The sequence below is a fragment of the Odocoileus virginianus genome, chromosome 10 (genome assembly GCF_023699985.2).
Source record: "Odocoileus virginianus isolate 20LAN1187 ecotype Illinois chromosome 10, Ovbor_1.2, whole genome shotgun sequence".
NCBI classification, from domain to species: domain Eukaryota; kingdom Metazoa; phylum Chordata; class Mammalia; order Artiodactyla; family Cervidae; genus Odocoileus; species Odocoileus virginianus.
In genome coordinates this window covers 41799071-41823097 of record NC_069683.1, presented here as the reverse complement: position 1 = coordinate 41823097, position 24027 = coordinate 41799071, and the positions used below count along the sequence as shown (strand labels likewise).

At 41.5% G+C, this 24027-nt stretch overlaps 4 pseudogenes; all 4 read left to right on the top strand.

Moving 5' to 3' along the window:
* The first annotated feature begins 5258 nt into the window (after positions 1-5258).
* LOC110145051 (large ribosomal subunit protein uL30 pseudogene) lies at positions 5259-6021 on the top strand (annotated as a pseudogene).
* Positions 6022-6245: 224 nt separating this feature from the next.
* Positions 6246-6687, top strand: LOC110145043 (small ribosomal subunit protein eS24 pseudogene; annotated as a pseudogene).
* An 8740-nt stretch (positions 6688-15427) lies between these two features.
* LOC110144963 (serum amyloid A-2 protein-like) lies at positions 15428-21344 on the top strand (annotated as a pseudogene).
* Positions 21345-22255: 911 nt separating this feature from the next.
* On the top strand, positions 22256-22668 carry LOC110145038 (large ribosomal subunit protein eL27-like; annotated as a pseudogene).
* The last annotated feature ends 1359 nt before the right edge of the window (positions 22669-24027 follow it).

Below are 24027 nucleotides of genomic sequence, written 5' to 3'. Positions count from 1 at the left end.
TGCTATACCAATTTAATAAGTGTACTCAACACATCTTTTATGAATAAATACCTGACTGAATATGAGTTATGAGGGAAAATGATCTTCATGTACACAATGGTAATTAAACCTTATAAACTAAAGCCTTTTTTCCCACTCCCAGAGTTAGAAAAGGCCAGAGAAGATTTAGATCACAAGTGATTTAGGTGACTGAGAAAAGGAGCGACAAACCTGGTTTTTGACGCAATCGCTGGGGACTCTGTCTGGTGTCTTCCTTGTTTCATTATCAGGTGCCCGTGGCTCATAAAATGCAGAGCAGTTAAGCAGCTATCTGTGTACTTCTCCGCAGACACAATTAAACTCAGTTTTTGTAATTAATTTAAACATTTAATACTCATGTTAATAGGTCTAGTTAACTACCTATGATAAGAATAATGTTCATTATTATAATGATAATCACATTAATAATACTGTTATATAATTTAAAAAATCAGATAGCAACTACATTGTAAGGCAAGTTTCCTGGTGATATATATTTTTAAAAAATATTTATTCATCTGGACTTCCCAGTCTTAGTTGGGGCACATGAGATATTCAACCTTTGTTGCAGTATGCAGGATCTTTTTTTTTTTCAGTTGTGGCATGCAAACTCTTAGTTGCAGCATGTGAGATCTAGTTCCCTCACCAGGCATCGAAACCTGAGGCCCCTGGACTACAAGGGCAGAGTCTCAGCCACTGGGCCACCAGGGGAAGTCCATCCTGATGATGTGTATCTCTTCTTAAAGTTCATTTTGGGCCATCCATCAAAAGGTATTGTGACAATTTTCACCTTGTTGTTACCTAGCATGGTTCCACTTCTGGATTCATTCATTCCTATTTGTCAGTATTTTTATAAACTTCTGCAAACAACTGTCCACTAGTGTCAGATACAACTGAGCAGCTAAACAAGAGGGAATCTGTCTCTGTGGACTGGTTCTAACCAGCTCAAAATACTGTGGCTGAGGAATCTTTATGCTGAGAAATGCTATAGTCATTGAATGGTAGGACAATTATTGGGTTTGGCTGTGTGTGTGTAGTTGTTGTTGATTGTGGATTCTGCCAGAAGAATGCAGTGTCAGCTTACCTTGCACCACCAGCTGCTGGCTGGGAGCAGAAACGCGGTAGATCTGGTTTCTTAACTGGTTGTTTCTAGGTCTGAGAGTGACTGGCGTCAGACTTTGTGATTCTGGGAAGTTGGTCCTTCTTTCTGACGCTTGCAGTCCAGTGGACGCTGTTTGTTCAGGCTCCTGGAGTGTGGGCACAGCGAGAAGCCCTCCAGAGCAGAAACTACCCACCTCTTAAGAGGCTGCCTCACCTTAGCATTGGGGAGTTGCTGCCCTCTACCGGATAAACCTATAGGTGCAAGTCCTGGTTTCAGGAAGATAGAGCAGCCGTGTAAAATGTTTCCTTTTTTGATATATCCATTGCCCACCGCGCCCCCCCCGCCCCCCGCCACCACCGACCCGCCGCGTCCCGCCACCCGCCCTCGCCCCACACCAAGTTTGTTTCCTTGGGGAGAAATGCACTCACATAGTCAAGACTGTACACAAGAATTTAATGTTTCTTAAGTTGTTTGAATGGAATATTCTCTTTTAATCTCCTGAGTGAACTGAAGGATAGGGAATGGGAAATCCACCCTTTCTGGTACTACCTTCAGCACCTGCAGAAGTTAGCACCTTGTCTCAGAGATTGGTTTATCAGTTTCCAGGAGGACAAAGAAACGGATTTGTGGAACTTGGAATTAGTAGCAGTCCCAGGCATGTGCTTGGAATTAAGAGGTGGCTCTCTGGAAGAAAAACAAAACAAAAAACCCTGACTTAAGTGTCAGTTTCCATTCCCTGGTGGCTCAGCAGTAAAAGAATCCACCTGCAATGCAGGAGATGCAGGAGACGTGGGTTTGATCCCTGGGTGGGGAAGATCCCCTGGAGGAGGAAATGGCAACCCACTCCAGTATTCTCGATTGGGAAAATACCATGGACAGAGAAGCCCGGCAAGCTACAGATCTTCTTTGCTGCTGCTGCTGCTAAGTCACTTCAGTCGTGTCCGACTCTGTGCGACCCCAGAGACCTCCCCCGTCCCTGGGATTCTCCAGGCAAGAACACTGGAGTGGGTTGCCATTTCCTTCTCCAATGCATGAAAGTGAAAAGTGAAAGTGAAGTCGCTCAGTCGTATGACTCTTAGTGACCCCATAGACCGCAGCCTACCAGGCTTCTCCATCCATGGGATTTTCCAGGCAAGAGTACTGGAGTGGGGTGCCATTGCCTTCTCTGACAGACCTTCTTTACAGGGTCACAGTCAGACACGACTGAGTGACTGAGCATGCATGCATTCACAAAGACTTCTACCATGGTTAATTTCAAATGACCAAGACTTAACAGTTGACTCGTCCCTGAAAATTTAATAGTCAGCTCTCCTGAGCTAGTATGAGCTGATTCTCGCACACCATAGGGTAATCCACTTCTAAAGGGTAGAGACCAGCAGCTAAACCTTTGAAACTAAATTAAAAGTTTCAAAGATTTCCCAGGAGAAAATAGCAAGCACAACAAACTCTTTTATTTTATTTTTTTAAAGGTTTGCCTATCATATCTGTTTTTTTTTTCATTTATTTTTATTAGTTGGAGGCTAATTACTTTACAATATTGTAGTGGTTTTTGTCATACATTGACATGAATCAGCCATGGATTTACATGTGCTCCCCATCCCGATCCCCCCTCCCACTTCCCTCTCTACACGATCCCTCTGGGTCTTCCCAGTGCACCAAGCCCAAGCACTTGTCTCATGCATCCATCCTGGGCTGGTGATCTGTTTCACCCTAGATAATATACATGTTTCGATGCTGTTCTCTCTAAACATCCCACCCTTGCCTTCTCCCACAGAGTCCAAAAGTCTGTTCTGTACATCTGTGTCTCTTTTTCTGTTTTGCATATAGGGTTATCATTACCGTCTTTCTAAATTCCATATATATGTGTTAGTATACTGTAATGGTCTTTATCTTTCTGGCTTACTTCACTTTATATAATGGGCTCCAGTTTCATCCATCTCATTAGAACTGATTCAAATGAATTCTTTTTAATGGCTGAGTAATATTCCATGGTGTATATGTACCACAGCTTCCTCATCCATTCGTCTGCTGATGGGCATCTAGGTTGCTTCCATGTCCTGGCTATTATAAACAGCGCTGCGATGAACATTGGGGTGCACGTGTCTCTTTCAGATCTGGTTTCCTCGGTGTGTATGCCCAGAAGTGGGATTGCTGGGTCATATGGCAGTTCTATTTCCAGTTTTTAAAGAAATCTCTACATTGTTCTCCATAGCGGCTGTACTAGTTTGCATTCCCACCAACAGTGTAAGAGGGTTCCCTTTTCTCCACACGCTCTCCAGCATTTATTGCTTGTAGACTTTTGGATAGCAGCCATCCTGACTGGCGTGTAATGGTACCTCATTGTGGTTTTGATTTGCATTTCTCTGATAATGAGTGATGTTGAGCATCTTTTCATGTGTTTACAACAAACTCTTTTAAAAGGCAGTGGCTTTTAAAGAAAACTCTGTAACTTGTTCTGAACGTGGGTTCAATCCTGGGTCAGGGAGATCCCCTGGAGAAGGAAAAGGCAACCCACTCCAGTATTCTTGTCTGGAAAATCCCATGGACAGAGGAGCCTGGTGAGCCACAGTCCATTATGTCCCAAAGAGTTGGACACGACTGAGCAACTTAACACACACTGTAACCTGAGAGAAAAAGGAAAGTTTACCTCTTATGGTGCTTGCAAAGATACCTATGTCATAGGTTATGGCTTGAGCAAATAGCTTAATAAATTATAAAAGTTGGTTGTCAGAGGAATGAATAAGATAATTTTCTACTTTAAAAGATAGTTCCTTTTAATGACTGGAGCCCATTATACAAAGTGAAGTAAGCCAGAAATATAAAGACCAATACAGTATACAAATGCATATATATGGAATTTAAAAAGATGGTAACGATAACCCAATATGCAAAACAGGAAAAGAGACACAGATGTACAGAACAGACTTTTGGACTCTGTGGGAGAAGGCGAGGGTGGGATGTTCTGAGAGAATAGCAATGAAACAAGTATACTATCAAGGGTGAAACAGATCACCAGCCCAGGTTGGATGCATGAGACAAGTGCTCAGGGCTGGTGCACTGGGAAGACCCAGAGGGATGGGATGGGGAGGGAGGCAGGAGGGGGGATTGGGATGGGGAATACATGTAAATCCATGGCTGATTCATGTCAATGTATGGCAAAAACCACTACAATATTGTAAAGTAATTAGCCTCCAATTAATAAAAATAAATGGAAAAAAAAATAAAATGATGAACCAGGAAAAAAAAAAAAAAGATGGTTCCTAATTGAAAAAACGCTACAACAGGGTAAGCATTAGTGTTCATCAAAAGATACCAGAAGGAAATTTTTTTAAAAAGCAAAATTCATTAGACAACTTTGCAGTTGCTAGGATTAAAATTTATTACTCTAAAAGTTGATAAATAAAGGGAAATAAAGCATTTAAAAAGAATTAGTGCATGATTGTACATTATCATTTTGTTGAATCATAAGTTTGTTAAATATAAAACAAAATACATTACTCCATAAAAATGACTGAAAAAATGACTGAAAATAAAGGCCACAAACTGGGGGGAGATACTTGCAACATACATAATCAGACGTATGAAGTATATAAAGAACTCGTACTAATCAATGAAAAAGGAAAAAGAAATGAATATAAACTTCACAGGAGAGGAAGCCCAAATGGCTCCTCAATGTATGAAAATAGGGAATCTCATTGACAATCAGAAAAACACAAATTTAAACTACAATGTGATACTATTTATCACTCACCAACTTGACGTAAAAAACAAGTATGGCCTAGAATGTGGAGCAAAGGGGCCATGGATCCACTGCTTGTGGAAATATAAACATATAAAATATGTACATATGTAAATACATATATAACCATTTTGGAAAGACAAGTTGGTATTATCAGCTGAACTTCAACATAATCACATTCTATTTCACTTCTAGGTCTGTACCATTTGAACTGTCTTACCAGGATATGTGCACAACATTGTGATACTGAGACAGAAAAATAAAAAACACAAATGTCAAAATAAGCCGTGATATATTCATGTTTTGCAATAATCTTCAGCACTGAAAATGAAAGAACTACTGTAACAGTCATCAACATGCCTGTATTAAAGAACATATTGTTGTTCTTTCCTGGCTGGAACCATGGAGGGTGCAGAAGAGAAGAAAAAGAAGGTTCCTGCTATGCCAGAAACCCTTAAGAAAAAGCGAAAGAATTTTGCAGAGCTGAAGATCAAGTGTCTGGGAAAGAAGTTTGCCCAAAAGATGCTTTGAAAGGCAAGGAGGAAGCTGATCTATGAAAAAGCTAAGCATCACCAAAAGGAATACAGGCAGATGTACAGAACTGAAATTCCAATGGCTAGGATGGCACGAAAAGCCAGCAACTTCTATGTACCCGCGGAACCCAAATTGGCATTTGTCATCAGGATCAGAGGTATCAACGGTGTGAGCCCGAAGGTTCTAAAGGTGCTGCAGCTCCTTCGCCTCCGACAGATCTTCAATGGCACCTTTGTGAAGCTCAGCAAGGCTTCAATTAACATGCTGAGAATAGTGGAGCCATACATTGCATGGGGGTACCCAAATCTGAAGTCTGTAAATGAATTGATCTACAAGCATGTTTATGGCCAAATCAACAAGAAGCCAATTGCCCTGACAGACAACACGTTGATTGCTCAATCTCTTGGGAAATACGGAATCATTTGCATGGAGGACCTGATTCATGAGATATATACTATTGGAAAATGTTTCAAAGAAGCAAAGAATTCCTGTGGCCCTTTAAATTGTCTTCTCCACGAGGTGGAATGAAGAAAAAGACCACCCATTTTGTAGAAGGTGGAGATGCTGGCAACAGGGAAGATCAGATCAACAGGCTTATTAGAAGGATGAACTAAGTTATCTACAAGGATTATTTTTGTAATCTGGTCAGTTAAAAAAAATTTGAAACAAATTGGAAAAAAATAAAAATAAAGAACATATTGTTGACCAAAGTAAGTAAATGACCAGTGAACTATACAACACAAATCTAGTTACAGAAGTTAAAAAACTGGCAAAATCTTGAAACTATATGGATACACACATGTGATAACAACTAATTTTAAAACAGGAAGGGAGCTCTTTTCTTCCCTGGCTGCTTGAAGATCAGCCGCCACCATGAACGACACAGTAACTATCCGGACTGGGAAGTTCATGACCAACCGACTGCTTCAGCGGAAACAAATGGTCATTGATGTTCTTCACCCTGGAAAGGCAACAGTACCTAAAACAGAAATTCGGGAAAAACTGGCCAAAATGTACAAGACCACACCAGATGTCATCTTTGTATTTGGATTCAGAACCCATTTTGGTGGTGGCAAGAGAACTGGCTTTGGCATAATTTACGATTCCTTGGATTACGCGAAGAAGAATGAGCCCAAACATAGGCTTGCAAGACATGGCCTGTATGAGAAGAAAAAGACCTCAAGAAAACAGCGAAAGGAACGCAAGAACAGAATGAAGAAAGTCAGGGGGACTGCAAAGGCCAATGCTGGTGCTGGCAAAAAGGAGTAAAGATTCTACAGTGACTGAGTCTGTGGTGCTTGTGCAGATTTTTCAAGAGAGAATAAACTAAGACCTTTTACAAAAATAAATAAATAAATAAAAATAAAAATAAAACAGGAAGGGAATGATAACCCTAAGTTTAGGATGGAAATTACCTTTAGAGAATGGGCAGAGAGAAATGTGCGGAAGAGAGAGGGACATGACAGGCTTCTGTGATGTTAGTAGTATCTGTTTTCTGGATTTCTTGGGGGGCTTCTTGGGGAGGAATACTTTTTTTAAAGTTTTAGCTGGTAAAGTAATATAAATTATTATACTAATTTTAATTATTCTGCCATTGATCCTTCTTAAGAACAAAAATTACATAAATTCTAAAACTACTCAACCAAAGATATGGATATTCAATAAGAGCCTACTGTCTAGCACAGGGAACTCTGCTCAGCTTTATGTGGCGGCCTGGATGGGAGGGGAGTGTGGGGAAGAATGGATACAGGTATGTGTATGGCTGAGTCCCTTCTCTGTTCACCTGACACTATCACAACAATGTTCATCAGCTACACCCCAATACAAAATAAAAAGTTTTTCTTAAAAAAAAGGTTTTGGGTATAGCACACATTGTTGCTTTCAAAAAATTTTTACTGGAGTATAGTTGATTTACAATATTGTGTTAGTTTCAGGGGTGCGACAAAGTGATTCAGCTACACACATACATTGTTTCTTAAATCAGTCTGTTGTGTATCTGATCCTTTTGCGACCCCATGGACTGTAGGCCCCAGGCTCCTCGGTCCATGGGATTTTCCAGACAAGGATACTGAAGTGGATAGCCATGACCTCTTCCAGGGGATCTTCCCTACCCAGGGATCAAACCTGGGTCTCCTACACTGCAGGTTGGATTCTTTACCATCTGAGCCACAAGGGAAGTCCTTGAATCAGTCTAGTAATTTCCAAATAATTTGTTGATTTCTTGGTTGGCATGTGTGTTATCTGATACTGTTGAGACTAATCAAGTGGTGACCTTCTTGCTGTGATTTGACATGGAGGATCAGTGTACCTGTCAAATTGATAATAATAGTTGTTGGATGATATGTAGTATCAATAGGTGGAGAAAGAAAGGGTCCCTGGTGCTGAATTCTTTCTGTAAGGTAACATATTCAATTAATTAATGCTGGGATATAATTGATGTAGAACATTACATTAGTTTCATGTCTACAACACAATGGACTTCCCATCCACAAGTTCCATATCTGAGGACTCAACTAAACTTGGACCTAAAATATTTGAAAAGCAAAATTTCCAGAAAGCAAAACTTGAATTTGTTTTGCTTTGGCAACTATTTACATAGCATTTATAATATATTAGGTATTATAAGTAAACTAGAGATAATTTAAAGCATATGGGAGGAAGGTCTGAGGCTATATGCAACTACTACAACACCATTTTATATAAGGGACATGAGCATCTGAGGATTCTGGTATCCACAGGAGTCTTGGAACCAATCCTCCACAGATACTACAGGACAACTGTATTGTGAAATGACTGCCACAAGAAGGATAGATAGCATCCACCACCACCACACATAGCTACAATTCTTTTTTCTTGTGATAAGAATTTTAAGATTTATTTTCTTAGCAACTTTCAAATATACAATATTATTAACTATAGTCACCATGCTGCATATTACATCCCCAGGATTTGATTATTTTATAACTGGAAGTTTTTACCTTTTGATCTCCTTCATTTCACTCACTCATTGCCCACTCCCTGCCTCTAGCAACCATTAATCTGTTCTCTGTATCTATGAATTCAGCTTTTGTTTCTTATTTTAGATTCAACATATGAGTGACATCATGTGGTATTTGTCTTTTTCTGTCTGACTTATTTAAATGCTTTAGAATGCCCTTAAGGTCCATCCATGTCTAAATGGCAAGTTTTCCTCCTTTTTCAGGCTGAATAATATTCCTATGTATGAATATATGTGCACCTGACCTGCCTATTGAGAAACCTGTATGCAGGTCAGGAAGCAATAGTTAGAACTGGACATGGAACAACAGATTGGTTCCAAATAGAGAAAGGAGTACATCAAGGCTGTATATTGTCACCCTGCTTATTTAACTTATATACAGAGTACATCATGAGAAACGCTGGGCTGGATGAAGCCCAAGCTGGAATCAAGATTTTTGGGAGAAATATCAATAACCTCAGATATGCAGATGACACCACCCTTATGGCAGAAAATGAGAACTAAAGAGCCTCTTGATGAAAATGAAAGAGGAGAGTGAAAAAGTTGGCTTAAAGCTCAACATTCAGAAAACTAAGATCATGGCATCCAGTCCCATCACTTCATGGCAAATAGATGGGGAAACAGTGAAAACAGTGGCTGACTTTATTTTCTTGGGCTCCAAAATCACTGCAGATGGTGACGGCAGTCATGAAATTAAAAGACGCTTTAGTCCTTGGAAGGAAGGTTAAGACCAGCCTAGATAGCATATTAAAAAGCAGAGACATTTACTTTGTCAGCAGAGGTCGGTCTAGTCAAGGCTATGGTTTTTCCAGTGGTCATGTATGGATGTGAGAGTTGGACTATAAAGAAAGTTGAGTGACGAAGAACAGATGCTTTTGACCTGTGATATTGGAGAAGACTCTTGAGAGTCCCTTGGACTGCAAGGAGATCCAACCAGTCCTTCTTAAAGGAGATCAGTCCTGGGTGTTCATTGGAGGGACTGATGCTGAAGCTGAAACTGCAATACTTTGGACACCTGATGGGAAGAGCTGACTCATTTGAAAAGACCCTGATGCTGGGAAAGATTGAGGGCAGGAGGAGAAGGGGACGACAGAGGATGAGATGGTTGGATGGCATCACCTACTCAATGGACTTGAGTTTGGGTGGACTCCGGGAGTTGGTGATGGACAGGGAGGCCTGGCATGCTGCGATTCATGGGGTCGCAAAGAGTCTGACATGACTGAGCGACTGAAGTAACTGACTGACATATACACATGCATATACATATGTATGTTCTATTAATATAGAAATAACCTTTTCTTTATGCATTCATTCATCAACAGACACTCAGGCTGATTTCATGTCTTGACTAGCGTAAATAATGCGGCAATGAACATGGAGCTGCAGATATCTTTTCCAGTTAATGCTTTCGTTTCCTTCAGATAAGTACTCAGAAGTGGAATTGTTAGATCATTTAGTTATACTTTTAGAACTAATATTTTAGGTAGTTCTATTTTTAATTTTTAGAGGATCCTCGGTACTGTTTTCCCTAGTGGCTGCCCCAATTTATATTCCCACTGACAGTGCACAATTATTCCTTTTTCCCCACATCTTTGGCAATGCTTGCTGTTTCTTTTTCATAAGAGCCATTCTAATGGGTGTGAGATGATTTCTCATTGTGGTTATCATTTGTTTTTCCCTAATGATTAGTGATGTTGAGCACCTTCACATGTGTCTGTTGACCATTTACACGTCTTCTTTGGAAAAAATGTCTAGTGAGATCCTCTGCCCATTTTTAAGTCGGATTGTTTTATTTTGAATTGAATGAGTTCTTCACATATTTTGGAAATTAACCCATTACCAGATATATGGTTTGCAAATATTTCCTCTCATTTGGTAGTTACTTTTTCATTTTATTGATGGTTTCCTTTGCCATGCAGAAGCTTTCTAGTTTAAGATAGTCCTATTTGTTTATTTTTGCTTTTGTCACCTCTGCCATTGGTGTTAAACCCCCCAAAAATCTTTACAAGACTGATGTCAAGGAGCTTACTGTGCTATGCGTGTGTGCTCAGTCATTTTAGTCATGTCCGACTGTTTGTGACCTTATGAACTATAGCCACCAAGCTCCTCCGTTCATGGGATTCTCCAGGCAAGAATACTAGAGTGGTTTGCCATGCTCTTTTCCAGGGGATCTTCCTGATCCAGGGATCAAACCCATATCTCCTCCTTCTTCTGCATTGAAGTTCTTCCACAACTGAGCTACCTGGGAAGCCCCAAGGAGCTTACTGCCTATGTTTTTTCTAGGACTTAAATGGCTTCAGGTCTTACCTCATGTCTTTAATCTATTTGAGTCAAGTTAAGTTAATGGTATAAGATAGTGTTTCAGTTTCATTCTCTTAGAAGACTGTCTGCCCAGTTTTCAAACACCAGCTGTCTTTTGCCCATTATATATTCTTGGCTTCTTTGTCACAAATGAATTAGCCATACATGCATAGGGCCCTCCATTCTGGTCCATTGATCTATGTGTCAGTTTTTAATGTAAACATCATACTGTTTTGACTACTATAGCTCATTTTGAAATGAGGAATTGTGATGCCTTCAACTTTGTTCTTTATTCTTAAAATTGCTTTGGCTATTTGGGGTCTTTTGTGGTTTCATGTGAATTTTAGGATTGTTCTATTTTTGTGAAAAATGGCATTGGAATTTTAATAGGGATGGCATTGATTCAGTAGATTACTTTGGGTAGTATGGATATTTTAACACTACTAATTCTTCCAGTCCATGAAGACTTAAACTTTTTAGAAAAGATATTTTAATGATGCTGAATATAAAAATAATTTTTCAAACCAGTAATAATATTTTAAATACTACATGAGTTGTAACCCTTAAAGGGTGCTCACAAATGTTCTCACCTGGATACTAAACAGGCAGTTTATATTAGACAGACAAATCTGAAAAGTAAGAGAAAAAAGAAGCCATGTAGACAGAAATTCAGATAAAGTATTAACTGTAACAAAATGGGGCTTCCCAGGTGGTGCAGTGGTAAAGAATCTGCCTGTCAATGCAAGAGACGCAAGAGACACAGGTTTGATCGCTGGGTTGGGAAGACCCCCTGGGGAAGGGAATGGCAACCACCTCCAGTATTCTTGCCTGGAACATTCCATGGATAGAGTAACCTGGTGGGCTACAGTCCATGGTGTTGCAAAGAGTCAGACATGACCGAGTAACTGAGCATACACACACATAACAAAATGGGTGACTTTAGACACAAAAGACTATATACTCAATATTCCATGCTCATTATCCTACTTTGGCCTTTTATCCTTTCTGTAAATTTTGAATTTCTCAAGCCAGTCTCTTTTTCTCTCAGTGCTATGTAGTGGAATTCCAGGGTTTACTCTTAGAAAAACTATATATCCACCCAACTGCTGGTGAAAGAAGTCACGCCAGTGTAAAGGGAGACTATCTCCTTTTCTCTCGCAATTTCAAGTAATAAAAACGGTTTTCTACATCAAAAACTATCCTTGCAACAGTTATTTCTAACAAAGGAAACTTGAAAGACACCCAGGCTTCAAAAATGTTTCTATGTTCTGTAAAATTAAACCTTGATCTTTAAAACTTTAATTCTGATTGGTAATCTTACTTATTCATATATTAATACTGCATGGCTTTCACAATAATATATTAGTTTATCCTTCTGTCTTCTTTTTTTTTCCATTTATTTTTATTAGTTGGAGGCTAATTACTTTACTTTTTTTTTTCCATTTATTTTTATTAGTTGGAGGCTAATCCTTCTGTCTTCTGCAAAGTATAAATTATTATGAATTTTCTTGGTTAATCTAGAAGAGTTAAAATGTATTAAGTGTTTTACATGTGCCCAGAACTGATCCAAGCCCCTAAAACATTCACCATTTAATCCTGAAACCAACTCTATAAGGTAGGTATTATTATTTTCTTCACCGTACATTGATGGAACTGCTCATGAGTCTTTTCTTTTGTCCCTCTGAGTCTGGGACTTAGGCCTCAGGTGCAATTCTGTGGGGCTTTTTTTTTGTTTGTTGTTCTATTTTCTGATTCTTCATAGCCTTGGTATTCTCTTCAACTTATATTAATTGTGAGAGAAAAATGGAGATCCCTTAGGTGTTTCAATAGCCTTGTCACACATGGCTTTTAGAGTAGGGGGTACCATTTAATTTCTTATGTAACCCAGGTCAAAAGTAAAACTGTTTACTGTCACTATTAACACCCTGGGACCATAGGCGCTAACAGAGACCATCTATGCAAGCCATGACACAGCGACTCATGGGAGACTCTTGAGAGATCCGTTTAAGGCCTGAAGATTCTGATATGGCCAAGACAGGGTGACTTTCTTTTGCAAGAAAAACAAATGAGAAGAACTGACCATCATTGTTGTCTATTACTCTAAGCATGTCCCTGCCAGGAAGACAAAGTACATTAAGGAACAAGGTAAAGAACTTGGTTTCTAGAGATTGTGCTTGCTTTCTCTCTAATGATTCTATCAAAGAAGAAATGACTGGAGTGACATGAGAAAGTGAGGGGTGGATTTCCAGTAATGAATAGCTCCAAACTAAGGAAAAGAGTTGCAAAAGAATGTGATCACTGGCTCATGATTTCTGCCCTGAGGAAAGTAGGAGAAGGACAGCAGGAGAAGGGAGGTAGACATCACAGCCCCCCTCGATGGAGTAGCCCCAAGTGCATGCCCAGCATCAATGACTCTGGATGATTGACAACATCCCTTCTCCCCACCACGCATACTCATATTCAGCTGAGCCAGTTCAGCGACCTGGAGTACCTGGACCACGGGGAACCCCATCTTTCCCAAGGAGTGTAAGTTCTGCTAGGAATAGTTGAATATTACTTAGTTTTTCCCTGGATAAGAACCAGAAGGACAGAGAAATCCTTTAGATAGCTGTCTGCCATGTATGTTCATCTCATTACACCTACAAGAAGTAAAATATGACCCAGACCCAGTAGGAGGCATCATCCTAATTTTGAGAGGCTAGATTCTAAGACAGTGATTCCCAGACACCAGTGTCACCCTCACCTGGTTTGCTTCCTCCTGGGCCAGTGTTCTTCTGTCTGATGTCCTCCTCCTATTTCCCCGAGTCTGGTATTAATAACAGATTGCAAGTTCTTCACCCTTCTTCCCTTTCTCAGGGTTAATACTTAAGCACAAGTCCCGTGTCCTTCCAGACTCTTATTTACCATCTCCTGGTGTCTCAGTTCCCAAGCCTCTGTGATTGCTTGCATCTGTCTTCGAGATCGCTTTTCTGTGTCTCCAATGCACGGCTCACATTCCTTCTCTCTTGTAAACACTCCAGGCAAGAATCCTGAGGTGGTGCCCCCTGCACTGGGCCTTACTTGCCGTCCTCAGGCTTCCAACTCATGGTCCCACCATCAGGAAGAGCAGTTCTGAAGTCTTCTGTATCCTCCACCATCTCTGACATATTACATATGCACCATCCCTTCTCCTCTAGGGAAATCCAGTGACCTTTGAAATTTCCCTTTTGGATGAAGACGCAGAGATGGGGCAAGGAGTTCATCAGAGACTCCATCCTTGTAATAGCCCCTGCATGAAGTTTCCTCCCAGGATTATCTCCCTAAACTCACAGAGTAAAGCCCAGTCCGTTTTCTGATTGAAACAACTGTTCTCTGACATCATACTCTCCCAGCAGTCTTGTGTTAATTTTCAGCTTTCTCTGCATCCTCTCAAATCTTCTATTCTGATCATTTAGCAGCCAGTGGGTCCATTCCTGATCATTTTTATGATGCGTCATTGCTGCACAACATTATGGCAAATTTCTACACTATAGTTCAACATTCCTGGGGTTACAGTGACCTCTCCATATAACCTGCTATTATGATCTTCGACAGCATCTGTTCATAGATACACTCAAATGGAGAATCCCTTTCCCAGTGCTGAGTCCACCCCATGTGGATGCTGGAAATTTGATTTTTCTGGGTTTCTATTTCCTTCTTTCCTACTTCTGTACCTTGGGGTTCCAGCTTTATCTTGAGCTGTCCTTTGCAATAGACCTACTCTGCTGTTCTATTTGCCCCGTATCCTCACATTCTTTAGGCAATCAACTCTTTTTCTAATATTGATTACCCTTTACAGAAAATGTCAGTATATTATTGTGTGGGGGAAAACACCTTGTCCACACCAGGAGTGAGACTGGAAACAGTAAAAGCCTAAGTTTCTACTCTCTTGAAAGCTGCAGGATTGCATCATCTAGGAAAATTAGATGTGAGTGAAGAATAATACTGCTGTTTTGAATGCTGTGTTCTGGTCAAGAGGGATTTCACAAAATGTCTCTTCTTTTTTCTTTTTTGCTTCAAACCCACCTTCTGGTTTGTTCCATTACTGAGTTTCAGTATATAAAGCACCAGTGCTGTCTCCCAGCCAGCCAGCCCAGGCAGCTCAGCTTCACCAGGAACCTCAGCAGGAAGGCACAGCCAAAGATGAGGTGCTAGAACTTTCCAACACCTTTCCTCCTTGAAGACTCTCTCTTCACCAGTGTTCTTGTGCTGCAGCCCAGCTCTCTGCTGCTTTCCTGAATCTACTATTTTGACAGAATTCACCAGATGTGAGTACTTCAGCGGGTAGGGCTTCCCTCATATGTTTCTCCTGTGTGAAGGCAGTGATGGGGCAAGCAGGCGGTCCACAAACACCAGTGCATTGTTCACCTCGTCTCATATCACTGCAGAGGCATGGTGCCCAGACCCTCATGCCTTTGGGAAACTTGCAATGCAGTTGGGTTTCAGGGATGACAGAGGATGACTGGACTGAAAAGTGGTTTATGCTAAAAGCCCATTGTGATCCTTCATACAGGAAATCATTGGGATTTCAAGGATTCACATGAAAATGAGAACTGGATCCTCTGTAATGCAATTTATCATCTATCTATCTATCATCTATCTATTGAGATAGAATTCAGTGGCATTTATTTTTGGAATGTAAGGCTATATCAACATTACAACCCCCTCCCCAAGACCTGGCATCCTTGGTTGAGTCTACTTATCTCTCTGCAGCCAGATGAAGCTCTCCACGGGCATCACGTTCTGCTTCCTGATCCTGGGCGTCAGCAGCCAGAGATGGGGAACATTCCTCAAGGAAGCTGGTCAAGATGAGGGCCAAAGGATGGGCCAGGGGAGGCTGTGTCTGCATCCCCCAGGATTTACCTGAGCAGAAACCACATCCCCACAGGGCAAAGGCCACAAATGGGCAGAAAAGGAGCTGAGTTTTTGTGGTAGCACTTCTTCAGGTTTTTCTGACCAGCTTTGCACTCTTCTGTGGGGATCCCCAAACCTAAAGTCACATAAAATTTGGGTCCCAACTTTCAACAGGAGTGAGGAAGAGATCTGGGTTCAGCGGTGAGAGTGAAAGTCGGTCAGTCGTGTCTGACTCTTTGCGACCCCATGGACTATACAATCCATGGAATTCTCTAGGCCAGAATACTGGTGTGGGTAGCCTTTCCCTTCTCCAAGGGATCTTCCCAACCCAGGGATGGAACCCAGGTCTTCCTCATTGCAGGCGGATTCTTTACCATCTGAGCCAAAAGGTAAGGCCAAGAATACCGAAACAGGTAGCCTATCCTTTCTCCAGTGGATCTTCCTGACCCAGGAATCAACCTAGGGTCTCCTGCATTGCAGGCAGATTCTTTACCAACTGAGCTATCAGGGAAGCCTTTTAAAGTCACTCAGTCATGTCTGATTTTTTGTGACGCCATGAACTATACAGTCCATGGAATTCTCTAGGACAGATAACTGGAGTGGGTAGCCTTTCCCTTCTCCCGGGGATTTTCCCAATCCAGGGATCAAACCAGGTCTCCCACATTGCAGGCAGATTCTTAACCAGCTGAGCCACGAGGGAAGCCCAAGAATACTGGAGTGGATATGTTATCCCTTCTCCAGGTTATCTTCCTGATCCAGGAATCCAACCGGGGTCTCCTACATTGCAGGCAGATTCTTTACCAACTGCTATCAGGGGAGCCCCATCAGGAGTTCCTTAAATACAAGTGTGACTCTGCTGCCCTCTTGTGGGCAACCAGGGGACAGCTCATTTCCAAGTCTGGTAGCCACAAGGTACCATTGTATCCAATGGTTGGGGAGTGTTCACACTCTCCACCCAGTTAACACCTGTAAATAAAATAACTGAGCCTCCTCTAGGCACTGTTCTAAGAGCTTTGTATGTATAAATGAACTCTTTTTCATCCTCAGGTTTTAATCCTTTAGCCTGGAAATGTAGGTACCATTATCCCTTAACGGAGAACCTGAGGCAACAAGAGATTAAGACAGAGCAGGATTTAACCCTGAATGTTGAGCTCCTAGACTTTGCTATTAACGCCGGCACGTCTGCTGCCTCCGAGACAAGAGTTCATGTGGGAAAGTGAGGGGTTTGTGAACACACGTCCTGCTCTTTATCTGAGCAGATGACAGATGGTCGGGATGTGGTACCTTTGGAAGGAAACTCTATAGAGCCCATCCCCACAAAAAATGGCACCATGAATTACCTCGACAACGGTTCTACTGAGGCTGAGAACTAGCGAGAATCGTATAGCAAGAGATGTAGACCTCAACAGTCAGTGAGGTGGCCAAAATTCGTTTATTTCACAAAATTATTTTTTGTGTTTTTCTTCTGTGATAGTTTTTGACTTAAGTGTTTTAAAAGTTTGCTGTTAATTTTATCTAAATTCTCATAGGCTCAGCTAAAAATTTCTTTTCATCTCTGAGGTTAATGTTCTTCGAAGGGTTGTTCTAGGATCACTTGTATGCGAATCACCCGTGGTCTGCAGTGCTTTGTGGGAATGCCTGGGTCCACACACAACTCTTCACCTGAACACAACCCCTGGGGCTGAGACTGGAAATTTTGTCTTTATTAAGCACCCTAGTTAATTTTTATACACACTGAAGTATGCAGAGTTACCTCCGGTTTTACTATTCTTAGGTGACAAGATACATATGCCAAGCATTTTGGAAATATTTTTTTGAGAATTCTGGATTCCAAGGAGCTATTTAAATCCATGTGAATTAATAGAAATGTCCTAACTCTCAACAATACTATCTTTCCAAATGCCAAACATAAGAAATATATAAAATGGAGATAAGTTATCTCATAGAGTCACTATATAAACCATGATTATAATTCTACTTTAGATTTTTCTTGTTTTCCTGATAAGCAGATTTTTTTTTTTAAGATGTTGCCATTTAATTTTAGTTGATCGGGTCCCTTCTGTCTATAACTCTCTGCTCCTTATCTTAGTTCATTCTTTTTCTTTTTTTATCACAATCTTTCTAAGGACCAGAGTGATAGTGTACTGAGCACCTACAATGTTCTATAAACTAAACCTGTATTTCCCTCAATTCTTCTGCATAAACATCCCCAGGGAGGCAACACTCCTCCATTTTACTGGAGAGGACACAGAGCTTTAGAACTGGTGGACCAGTTGCCCTTTTACTGCATCTGATTACCCTGTTTCTTCAAACCTCTTAGGGAACTCACTTTTATCACCTGCTAATTGAATTTTCCCAGGTGCCAAATATGCCCAGACCACTCAGACTTAAATTGAAGAAAGTAGGGAAAACTACTAGACAATTCAGGCATGACATAAATCAAAACCCTTATGATTACACAGTGGAAGTGACAAATAGATTCAAGGGATTAGATCTGATAGACAGAGTGCCTGAAGAACTATGAATAGAGGTTCGTGACAATGTACAGAGGCAGTGATCAAGATCATCCCCAAGAAAAAGAAATGCAAAAAGGCAAAATAATTGTCTGAGGAGGGGTTACAAATAGCTGTGAAAAGAAGAGAAGCAAAAGGCAAAGGAGAAAAAGAAAGATATACCCATTTGAATGCAGAGTTCCAAAGGATAGCAAGGAGAGACAAGAAAGCCTTCCTCAGCGATCAATGCAAAGAAATAGAGGAAAACAATAGAATGGGAAAGACTAGAGATCTCTTCAAGAAAATTAGGTACCAAGGGAACATTTCATGCAAAGGTGGGCACAATAAAGGACAGAAATGGTATGGACCTAACAGAAGCAGAGGATATTAAGAAGAGGAGGCAAGAACACACAGAAGAACTATACAAAAAAGATCTTCACAACCCAGATAATCACGATGGTGTGACCACTCACCTAGAGCCAGACATCCTGGAATGCGAAGTCAAGTGGGTGTTAGGAAGCATCACTACGAACAAAGCTAGTGGAAGTGATGGAATTCCAGTTGAGCTATTTCAAATCCTCAAAGATGATGCTGTGAAAGTGCTGCACTCAATATGCCAGCAAATCTGGAAAACTCAGCAGTGGCCACAGGACTGGAAAAGTTCAGTTTTCATTCCAATCCCGAAGAAAGGCAATGCCAGAGAATGTTCAAACTACTGCACAATTGCAGTCATCTCATATGCTAGCAAAGTAATGCTCAAAATTCTCCAAGCCAGGCTTCAACAGTACATGAACCATGAACTTCCAGATCTTCAAACTGAAATTAGGAAAGGTAGAGGAGCCAGAGATCAAATTGCCAACATCTGTTGGATCATCCAAAAAACAAGAGAGTTCCAGACAAACACCTACTTCTGCTTTATTGACTACGCCAAAGCCTTTGACTGTGTGGATCACAACAAACTGTGGAAAATTCTTCAAGAGATAGGAATACCAGATCACCTGACCTGCCTCTTGAGAAATCTATATGCAAGTCAAGAAGCCACAGTTAGAACTGGACATGGAACAACAGACTGGTTCCAAATTGGGGAAGGAGTACTTTAAGGCTGTATCTTGTCACTCTGGTGATTTAACTTATATGCAGAGTATATCTTGTGAAATGCTGGGCTGAATGAAGCAAAAGTTGGAATCAAGATTGCTGGGAGAAATGTCAATAACCTCAGATATGCAGTGACACCACCCTTATGGCAGAAATCGAAGAACTAAAGAGCCTCTTGCTGAAAGTGAAAGAGGGGAGTGAAAAAGTTGGCTTAAAACTCAATATTCAGAAAACTAAGATCATGGCATCCAGTCCCATCACTTCATGGCAAATAGATGGGGAAACAATGGAAACAGTGAGAGACTTTATTTTCTTGGGCTCCAAAATCACTGCAGATGGTGACTGCAGCCATGAAATTAAAAGATGCTTGCTCCTTGGAAGACAAGCTATGACCAACCTAGACAGCATATTAAAAAACAGAGACATTACTTTACCAACAAAGGTCTGTCTAGTCAAAGCTACGGTTTTTCCAATAGTCATATATGGATGTGAGAGTTGGACTATAAAGAAAGCTGAGTGCCAAAGAATTGATGCTTTTGAACTGTGGTGTTGGAGAAGACTCTTGAGAGTCCCTTGGACTGCAAGGAGATCCAAGCAGTCCATCCTAAAGGAGATCAGTCCTGAATATTCATTGGAAGGACTGATGCTGAAGCTGAAACTCCAATACTTTGGCCACCTGATGTGAAGAACTGACTCATTGGAAAAGACCCCAATGCTGGGAAAGATTGAAGACAGGAGAAGGGGATGACTGAGGATGAGATGGTTGGATGGCATCACTGACTCTGTGGACATTAGTTTGAGTAAGCTCCAGGAGTTGGTGACCTACAGGAAGCCTGGCGTGCTGCAGTCCATGGGGTCGCAAAGAGTCGGACACGATTGAGTGACTGAACTGAACTCAGATGTATGCAGAACCAAGTTGTCCTCACTGAGTGTACAGGGATGGATTTTTTTCCCCTTTACTCTGTTGGAACTATCCTGTATCGGCAGCCTCCCTCAGTAAAGCCTTTGTTCTGGAGTTCTGGTCAGAGCCTTTCCTGCATTTTTCCAGGTAGAAGTTCATTATACAAACAAATGTCCTTTAAAGAGCATCTGACCTCTTCATGCACACATCACACCCCACCAGAAACAAAGTACCAACAGGCTTAGAATGGAATCAAACAATAAAACTTGCACCAAGTGTGATTCTCACAAGTTTAAATCAGGGAAGTAAAAAGTTAAGGAATATTTATTTCAAGCCAGTATAATAATCTCCAAGGGCTTAATCAAAGGCTGAAATTTGGAAGCAGTGGGAAGAAAATGCATCATTTCTCTATTTTGCCAAGATATGATCACGTTCATCTCATCATTTTCTTTTCCCTTCCAGGGACGAAAGACATATGGAGGGCCTACTCTGATGGGAGAGAGTAATAGTAGTGTCATGTCTGACTCTTGGTGGCCCCATGGACTGTAGCCTGCCAGGCTTCCCTGTCCATGGAATTCTCCAGGCAAGAATACTGGAGTGGGTTGCCATTTCTTATTGACATGAGAGAAGCCAGCTACAAAGATTCAGAGAAATACTTCCATGCCTAGGGAACTATGATGCTGCCCAAAGGGGACCAGGGAGCATCTGGGCTGCTAAAGTGATCAGGTACCAGGGACACTGGCGATGCAGGGATGGGTGAGCAGAGCTCGGCTGCCTTGGAGAATATGAAGGGGCCAAGCCCTGGAGAACTTCCCTTAGGGCTGTGGGCCCTTCTCCTCTCACCCACCCTCTGCTGTGTGCCCAGTGTGGGGTCTGAGTGGCTGAAGAGCAGAACGAGGCTGGTGGAACCAGCGATTCTCAACCCTCCCCCTATGAGAGCTATTCACCCAGCACAGGGCTAAGTTGGGTGCGCTGAGGTGCGCTGTCTGAGTTTTAGCCCCTCTTTCCTTGGCTCTTCTCAGAGTCATTGCTTCCTTGGAAAGAGGGGAGATGGGGAGGGTGCAGCTGTGGCTCATTAGCCCTGGATTCATCTCCTCCCCACTCTTCTCCATTCTAGCAATGCCAGAGAGAATGCTCAGAGAGTCACAGACTTGTTTAAATATGGAGACAGTGGCTACGGGTGGGAGGACTCGAGGGCAGACCAGTTTGCCAATGAATGGGGCTGGAGCGGCGAAGACCCCAATCTCTGCAGAGCTGCTGGCTGGCCTCTGGCCAGCACCAAGCTGTACTGAGCTGCCTCTCTGTGCGGGAGACGGGCTGTGAGCCCCAGAGGAGCAGGGATGGTGCAGAGCTAAGTTGCTGCATTCTGTATCTGCAGTACTAGATAGTGTATAAGGAGCACATAAAAATAATTAACAAATGCTTGTGAAGTCAATTTGTCTTAGGTATTTAATACTCTAGGGCTTCCCAGGTGGCTCAGTGGTAAAGAGTCCTCCTGCCAATGCAGGAGACTCAGGTTCGATCCTCTGGAGAGGGAAATGGCACCCCACTCCAGTATACTTGCCTGGGAAATCCCACGGACAGAGGATCCTGGCGGGCTACAGTGCATGGAGTCGCAGAAGGGTTGGACATGATTTAATACTATGGGGATGATCAATAAACATCATTGTTTTTAAAAAGGAGATAGTGTACTAATAAATGACAATAATAATTCAGAGTAAAACTATAGTTATCCATTGATAACTGCTGGGGATGGGTTTCAGGACCCCTGCAGAAACCAAAATCTGCAAATACTAAGTGCTTCATATAAAATGGCATAGTATAGCCGGCCCTCCACATGGAGGGCATGCCAGCTTCATGTCCAGAACACAGACCATGCTATATAAACCATATATGGACCATTATGTGGACCAATTATCTGTCCACAACTCTGTGTTCCAAATCATGGAAAGGATATTAAGAACACCATGAAAAGCTTTGGCAGTAAAGCTTAAAACTTGATAAAAATCATCAAATTCTTAGAAAAACACAATTTACAAAAACTGACTCAAGAAGAAATGAAAACTTTGATTATTCTACAATTATTGTAAAAGATCTCTTCCTCCAGAGAACACAGTAGTCCCAGAGGGTCCTATAGAAAAATCTAACCCTTCAATAAAATGAATAATGCTTTCTGCTGTAGTCCTGAGTGGTAGCTGCTGAAATGGGCAAGTTCATGAAACCTGGGCAGATGGTGCTGGTCCTGGCCGGTCGCTACTCCAGACGCAAAGCGGTCATCGTGAAGAACATTGATGACAGCACCTCAGACTGATCCTACAGCCATGCTCTGGTGGCCGGAATTGATCGCTGTCCCTGCAAAGTGACAGCTGCCATGGGCAAGAAGAAAATTGCCAAGAGGTCAAAGATCAAGTGTTTTGTGAAAGTTTATAATTATAATCACCTCATGCGCATAAGGTACTCTGTGGATATCCCCTTGAACAAAACTGTTGTCAACAAGGATGTCTTCAGAGACCCTGCTCTCAAATGCAAGGCCCAATGAGAGGCAAAGGTCAAGTTTGAGGAGAGATACAAGACACCAGCAAGAACAAATGGTTCTTCCAGAAGCTGTGGTTTTAGGTTTGCCTAAGTTCATAAATATATTTTTTAAAAAAGTAAAAAAGTGAATAATTCTTTTTTTGTAAAAACAATTCTGCTGAGTAGAAAGTACTCCTCCAGCATAGGGAAATTTGACACCATGAAAATGAAAGAATAGTACAGGTGGTCAAAACTTTACAGAATATTATCAATAACAAGTTCTGAAGCTGAAATAAACTTTCAACTACCAACAATAATTTCCTAAACTACCACTAATAATTTTTAAATATTTAAACAACTATGCTAAAGACAGAATTACCTATTTTTTTGTCATAGAAAATGTTACCTTACAAGGTCATTGTCATATAAAAAGGTGATCAAAGAAACTATAGAAAAAACTATATTGAAAAAGGATTGCAAATAGGCAGAGCACAGAGGATTGTTAGTGCAGTGAAACTAGCTACTCTGTATAATCAGTTCAGTTCAGTTGCTCAGTTGTGACTGACTCTGCGACTCCATGGACTGCAGCACGCCAGGCCTCCCTGTCCATCACCAACTCCCAGAGTTTATTCAAACTCGTGTCCATTGAGTCGGTGATGCCATCCAACCATCTCATCCTCTGTTGTCCCCTTCTCCTCCTGCCCTCAGTCTTTCCCAGCATCAGGGTCTTTTTATTTGAAAAGTCAATTCTTCGAGTCAGGTGGCCAAAGTATTTGAGTTTCAGCTTCAGTATCAGTCCTTCCAATGAATATTCAGCACTGATTTCCTTTAGGATGGACTGGTTGGATCTCCTTGCTGTCCAAGGGATTCTCAAGAGTCTTCTCCAACACCACTGTTCAAAATTATCAATTCTTTGGCGCTCAGCTTTGTTTATAGTCCAGCTCTCACATCCATACATGACTACTGGAAAAACCACGGCTTTGACTAGACAGACCTCTGTTGGCAAAAGTAATGTCTCTGCTTTTTAATATGCTGTCTAAGTTGGTCATAACTTTTCTTTCAAGGAGCAAGCGTCTTTTAATTTCATGGCGGCAGCCACCATCTGTATGATACTATAATGATAAATACCTGCCCTTATATATTTGCCAGAACCACAGAATGTATGATACCAAGAGTTAGCCCTAATGTAAACTATGGACTCTGGATGATAGAGATGTCCCCATGGGCCTGCATGCACGCTAAGTCACTTCAGTCGTGTCTGACTCTTTGTGTCCCCATGGACTGCAGCTCTCCAGGCTCCTCTGTCCATGGGATTCTTCAGGCAAGAATACTGGAGTGGGTTACCATGCCCTCCTCCAAGGGATCTTCTCAATCTAGGGATTGAACGCCTGTCTCTTACCATCTCCTGCATTGGCAGGTGGGTTCTTTACCACCAGTACCACCAAATTTGCCAGATTCATA